Source organism: Dipodomys spectabilis, unplaced genomic scaffold (genome assembly GCF_019054845.1).
Source record: "Dipodomys spectabilis isolate Male_0828 unplaced genomic scaffold, ASM1905484v1 ptg000333l, whole genome shotgun sequence".
Taxonomy (NCBI): Eukaryota; Metazoa; Chordata; class Mammalia; order Rodentia; family Heteromyidae; genus Dipodomys; species Dipodomys spectabilis.
Genome location: NW_024871010.1, coordinates 3,389,342 through 3,396,323, shown reverse-complemented (window position 1 = coordinate 3,396,323; position 6,982 = coordinate 3,389,342).

Sequence of the window (6,982 nt, the reverse complement as noted above, 5' to 3'; positions counted from 1 at the left end):
CTCTGATGGACAGTAAGTAGTGCCTTCTGGTGAATGATTATCCACATTTGTTATATTCATAAGGTTTTTCTCCTGTATGTATTATCTGATGCAAAGTGAGGTATGACTTTAGCCAGAAAGACATGCCATATTTGTTGCATTCATAAGTTCTCTCTTCTGTATGAGTTCTCTGATACATGTTGAAAGTTGACTTCTGGGTGGAAAATGTCCAATCCTCATATTCATAAGGCTTGTCTTCTGTGGGCATTTGAGGTGGGAAAGTGAGGTCTGACTTCCGAGATATATAATTATTTTTCATCTTTTATACTCATTGGAGTTCTCCTCTGCATATTTGCTCTGGAATTTTACAAGGTGAATTTCCCTACTGATAGGTTTTTCACATTAATTACCTGAAAAGGATTCTCTCTTTTGAATATTTTCTGATGAGTAGTGACTGTACTTCTTATGTAGAATGTTTTTCCTTATTCAGGGCATTCTGATGTTTTCCTCTGTCCCTGAAGTATTTCTTGGGCAAAGAGAGGACACTTACCATAGTCTTTCCTATATTCATCATGGTTATAGGAAAGCTGTCCCACATAAGCCCAACTATATCTAAAGAATATTGTCTGTGACTGAAAAAAAATCTCCTTTTTTACACCACATTCAAAATATTGCTACTCATCATTTTGATCAAAATGCTCCAAATATCTCAGGGATTGTTCAACTACGGGAGACAGAGCAGGCCAATATGCACCATGCATCTCATCAGGTTCAATATAGAGAAGCATGTTCTGGCACTCAATGAACTCCATAATTTTCATCCCTAATGAGTTTCTATTATTCCCAATCAGCTCTGGGTTAGGATTTGAACTCATATGAAAAGTTCTTACTAATTTGTGATAGGTACTTCACATAGATAGTCATGTGGACTTTCCTGGCAGGTCTTAATCATGTACTCCATTTCTTGGACATCTAAAATGAGACATAGAGCCAGGTGCTTAAGATTATGCTTATAATCTTAGCTACTCAGGGGGCTGAAATATGAGGATCATAGTTCAAAACCAGCCAGGCAGGAAAGTCCTTGAGACTTTGGCAATGTTGGGATTTGAACTGAAAGCCTAGCAGGCCCAATTGGTGAAAGAGTCAAGGTGAGGACACCAGCATGTGAACTGAGGAGCTAGGCCATTCCCAGGACCTGACAATGAGCCCTAGGGAGGGCCAGGATTAGCATGAATTCATACTTGATACATAGAATCTGTATTGACATATATGTGTGCGCAATATCTTACGTTCGGTGCATTTCTTCTCCTTAATTTATGTCTAATTTATGATGGTATTGTGAACTTTACTGAGTATGGTGACATATGTAACTATACTGACAGGGATGACGACCTGTTCCCATGGTTATAAGGTTGCCTATGCATTCATTCTCCATCCTAGCTGAGACCCAGGACTTCCACATTAGAGGAAATCAGACACAATGACTGGCTTCTGACATCAGGCTGAATCTTTTGTCAGGCCTGGGATTTGAACTCAGGTCTGGGTAACCCCGTTGCACTGTGGGAGAAGGGGAAGCTCATCATCCCTGAAGACTAGAATGTCAGGCCTGGTCCAGGACCTGATTTGAAGTCCCAGCAGTGGACAAAATAACAAGCTTACATTGTTAAACATAGGATCTCTATTTACATACAGGTGTGGTATGCATCTTGCTTTCAATTTAGTTATTTTTTAAATTTTGAGTCTTATTCATGGATGTGTTGTGTATTTTATTGAGTATAGTGACAGGTATAGCTGTGCTGCCGTGGATGACAACCTATTCCCATGGCTATACAGTTGCCTATATAGCATTCTCCATCCTCGATGAGGCCCAGGACCTTCACAGGACAGGAAATCATGTGGATCCATTGGTTTCTCACATCAGGATGAATTTTTTGGCTGTGCTGGGGTTTAAACTCAGAGCTTAGCAGGCAGAATTGGGGAATGAGTCAAGGTGAGCACACCAGCCTGTTAGCCACTAAGGTGTTAGGCCGTTCACAGGACCTGAGCTTGTGCCCCATGAGGGTCAATATACTCATGAAATCATAATTTAAAGACAGGAGCTATATTTCCATACATGGGTGGGCGGCATCTTGCGTTCACTCTACTTATTCTCTTGATTTCGTGTCTTATTCATGGATGCAATATGTATTTTACTGAGTGTGATAATAGTTATAACTATGCTGACGTTGCTGCCAACCAATTCCCATAAGTATAGAGTTGCCTATATAGCATACTCCATTCTAGCTGAGACCCAGGACTTTCACAGCATAGGAAAACTGGTGCAACCATTGGCTTCTCATATCAGGATGAATCTTTTGGTAGTGGGATTTGAAATCAAGGCCTAGTGGGCTCAAGTGGTGGATGAGTCATGGTGAGCACACCAGCACGTGAGCCACTAAGCATCTAGGTCTTTCTTGGAACCTGAGATCAAACCCCGGTGGGCGCTATAGTAGTCATAAATTCAGAATTTAAACAGAGGATCTCTATTTCCATACATGGCTGGGCGGCATCTTGGGTTCAGTGTAGTTATTGTCTTTATCTGGTGTCTTACTCATTGATGTATTGTGTATTTTCTTGAGTATAGGATGGCAGATATAACTGTGGTGACCTGGATGACAAGCTATTCCCATAAGTATAAAGTTGCCTATGAATTTTCCATCCTAGCTGCGACCCAGAACTTGCACAGCACAGAAGAACAGGTGCAACGAATGATTTCTCACATCAGGGTGAATTTTTGGAAGTGCTGTGATTCGAACTCGGGGCGTAGGAGGCTCAACTGCCCAATGGGTCCACATGAGCAAACCAGCCTGTGAGCCACTAAGGAGCAGGGCTGTTCCCAGGAGCTGAGATCAAGCCCGAGGGAGGCCACAAGAGTCCTCAATGCATCATTGAAACATGGGATGTATATTCACATCCGTGTGTGGACTGCCTCATGCATTGAGCGTAGTTATCCTCTCTATTTTGTATGCTATTCATGGATGTATTATGTATGTTCTTGAGTATATATGACAGGTGTAACTGGGCTAACATGGATGACAACCTTTTCCCATGGCCACAGGGTGGCCCATGCATTCTCCATCCTAGCTGAAACCCAGGACTCACACAGGAAAACAGGTGAAACGTCTGGCTTCTGACAGGATGAATATTTTGGCACTGCTAGGCCAATGGGTCCACATAAGCACATCAGCCTGTGAGCCACTAAGGAGCTGGGCCATTCCCATGACCTGAGATCAAGTCCCAGGGGTAAGGCAGGGGGAGCACAATAGTCATCTATTCATAAGCTGAAGGTATTAAGCAAATAAGTACATATCTGTATAGTGTAGGAGAGATGGAGACCTGTGATTGAATCCAATCTACCCTGTGACTATTGATTCTTGGATCTTCCCCAATGCCTCCATTTATTGACTGTGATGATTATGGTCACGCTTCATCAACTCTTCACTAAAAATAATCGATACCCCATGAGTCTTGAATATCATTTCCTACTCGAATCCTCAGGAACTACTCATTCAAGGAAGAGATTGATCATATTTCATGGCTCTTCTTAGGTCCGGAATTGAGTATCTCAGGAACTCCTGCCATTCCCTCAATGTAGGATGGCTGACCAGGATTCGACCTCGGGGCCTCCGTTGCCCGGTCATCCTGTGGCTCCCCCGACAGCCAGCAGGCCTTCAGCCACACCAGGTCACCTTCAATCTGCATTCCACCGGGTTCGGTCTTACCATGGACAACATTCAAATGAAAATAAACCTAAAAGCACCAGTGGGAACTTCCCGCACTTTTTTCTCCTCTGGCTTTTTACATTTTCCTACAATCCCTGGAGTCCTAGGATCTGAGAATGGGCTGTGGGTCCGGAGGCTGCAGCCTAGGATGATCGGTCCTGAGGCAGAGTTGCCACAACTTGAGTTCAAGCCCCAGGTCTGGCAAAAAATATTAAAAAATTGAAAAATTATGAATGAAGCACTGTAGCTCAGAATTTGTGCCATTTTACTGCCAGAGCTGGGATGTGAAATCAGGTCTAGGTAACTCTTTTGCACTGTGGGGGAAGGGGGAGCTCACTATCGTTGAAGACTACAAGGTCAGGCCTGGTCCCAGGGCCTGAATTGAAGCCCCAGCTCAGGGAAAAATCATATGCCCAACTATGTTACACATAGGATCTCTATTTACATACATGTGTGGAATGCATCATATTTTCAGTGTAGTTGTTCTTTTTATTGTGTGTCTTAGTCAGGGATGCATTTTGTATTTTATTGCATATGATGACAGATATAACTGTGCTGACTTGGATGGCAACCTATGCCCATTTCTATAGAGTTTCCTACTCCTTCTCCATCCTAGCTGAGACTCATGACATTCTCAGGACAGGAAAACAGGTGGATCAATGGGCTTCTCACATCAGGATTCATGTTTTGGCAGTGTTGGGATTTGAACTGAGAGCCTAGCACGCCCAAAATAGTCAAGGTGAGGACACCGGCCTGTGAGCAACTAAGGAGCTAAGTCATTCTCAGGACCTGAGGTTGTGCCCCAGTGAGGGCCAGGATAGGCATAAATTCATAATTGAAACGTAGGATATGTATTGACATATATGTGTGGATAGCATCTTGCATTCAATGCACTCCTCCTTATTTTGTGTCTAATACATGGAGGTTTTGTCTATTTTACTGAGTATGGTGACAGGCATAACTCTGCTGACATGGATGATGACTTGTTCCCATTGTTATAAGGTTGCCTTTGCATTCATTCTCCATCCTAGCTGAGACCCAGGACTTCCATAGGAGAAGAAAACAGGTGAAAAGACTGGGTTCTAACATCAGGATAAATCTTTTGTCAGGCCTGGGATTTGAACTCAGATCTGGGTAACCTGTTGCACTGTGGGGGAAGGGAAAGCTCATCATCCCTGAAGTGTAGAATGTCAGGCCTGTCCAGGGCCTGATTTGAAGTCCTAGCAGTGGACAAAATAACAAGCTTACCTTTTTTAAACATAGGATTTCTATTATACAGGTGTAGTATGCGTCTTGCTTTCAATGTAGTTATTTTTTTATTTTGATTCTTATTCATGGATGTATTGTGTATTTTATTTTGTATGGTGGCAGGTATATCTGTGCTGCCATGTATGACAACCTATTCCCATGGCTATAGAGTTGCCTATTTAGTATTCTCCATCCTTGATGAGGCCCAGGACTTTCACAAGACAGGAAAACAGCTGTAAGGATTGGTTTCTCACATCAGGATGAAACTTTTGGCATTGCTGGGAGTTGAACTCTGGGCCTAACAGGCCCAACTTTCTAATGGGTCCATATAAGCACAACAGCTTTTGAGCTACTAAGGATCTAGGCCCTAATCAGGACCTGAGATTGAGCTCCGGGGTGGGGTTTGTGCACCATATTCATCCATTCATAAGCTGAAACTAGTATGCTAATAAATACTTATTTGTATAGAGAAGATGTGTTAAGCTGTGTTGGAATCCTATCTACCATGTAACTACCAATTCTTGGATCTTTCCCAATGCCTCAATTTCCTGAATGTAATTATTATTGTCACATTTCGTGAAGTCTTAATTAAAAATAATTGTTGTGCCAAAGGTCTTGCCTATCATTTCCTATGTGAATCATGCATGAACTTCTCATCTATTCCCTAGGCCTGAATGCAAGCACCAGCCCGAAAAATGTAACATTATAGACATTTTAAATATGTGATTTATACTTACATCTATATATTCAGTCTGTATCGTGTTTGTTGGAGTGATTCATTATATATTCTTATTGATTGATTGAATTAACATTTATTTTATGGACTGTGAGTGCACCTATATCATTTATTACATTTACTCCAATCTATTCTGTAGCATGTAGCTTTGCACACATATTATGTACATCATTCCTGACACACAGCACTAGCACAGAAATGGAAAACAGGTGTCTCACTTGGAATCTTACTCCAAGATGAAATTTTTGGCAATGCTGGTACCTGAACTGAGGGCCTAGAAGTCCCAATTCATGAATGGGTGAGTGTCAGCATGGCAGCCTCTAGCCCATTCAGCTGCCAAGTGGATCCCAGGACCTAGGATGGAGCCACAGGTTTGGCCAAAATAGCAGTACCTTTCTATCTGGTATATATACCCCCCTATATATATATGTATTTATCTGATATACAGATAAATATATATTTAGATATTTTGATACTGCCAGTGATGTCTATGTGGAATTAAATAATATATACTACGTTCGTACAGATTCTCAGGTCTTTAGTGAGGACTCTATTTAATGAACAGTATTCTTTTAATGCATAATAAACTATGAATTAAAATCAATCTGTGTTATGTGATTATTTGGTCTAAATTTATAGTAGACTGATTGATGAACTACTCATCCAACCATTACATTGATCATATTCCTCTCGCGATCCTATGGACAAAAAATAGTTTCTTAGGCTCTCCAGCTCTTTGAATGTAACATGACTGGGATTCAAACTCAGGATCTAGGTGTCCAGGTTGGCCTATGGCTTCGCTGACAGCTTGTCAGCCTTCAGCAATGCCAGGTGACCTACAGGTTGCAGCAATGTTATTTGGACCCAGGATGGTCACCATGCAAGGAAAGAAAACCAAGAAACTGCCATCCTTAGGTGGTTCCTGGATTTTTGTTTTTTTGGTGCTGTTTTCATTTTGTTTTCCTGTCAGCCCCCGAAGCCTAGTATCCCAGTATGTGCTGTGGGTCCAGAGGCTGCACCTTCCCAGCCTATGTTGATGTTAGCTGAGGCAGAGTTGCCATGATAAGAGTTCAAGCCCAGTGCTGGGCAAAAAAATAAATAAATAAAAATAAAAATAAAAAAATAAATAATTTAAAAATATTAAAAATTGCCTGGTGCTGGCTATGGTTCACGCCTGTAATCTTAGCTACTCAGGATGCTGAGATGTGAACATCACAGTTCAAAGCCAGCCAGGGCAGGAAAGTCTGTGAGACACTTA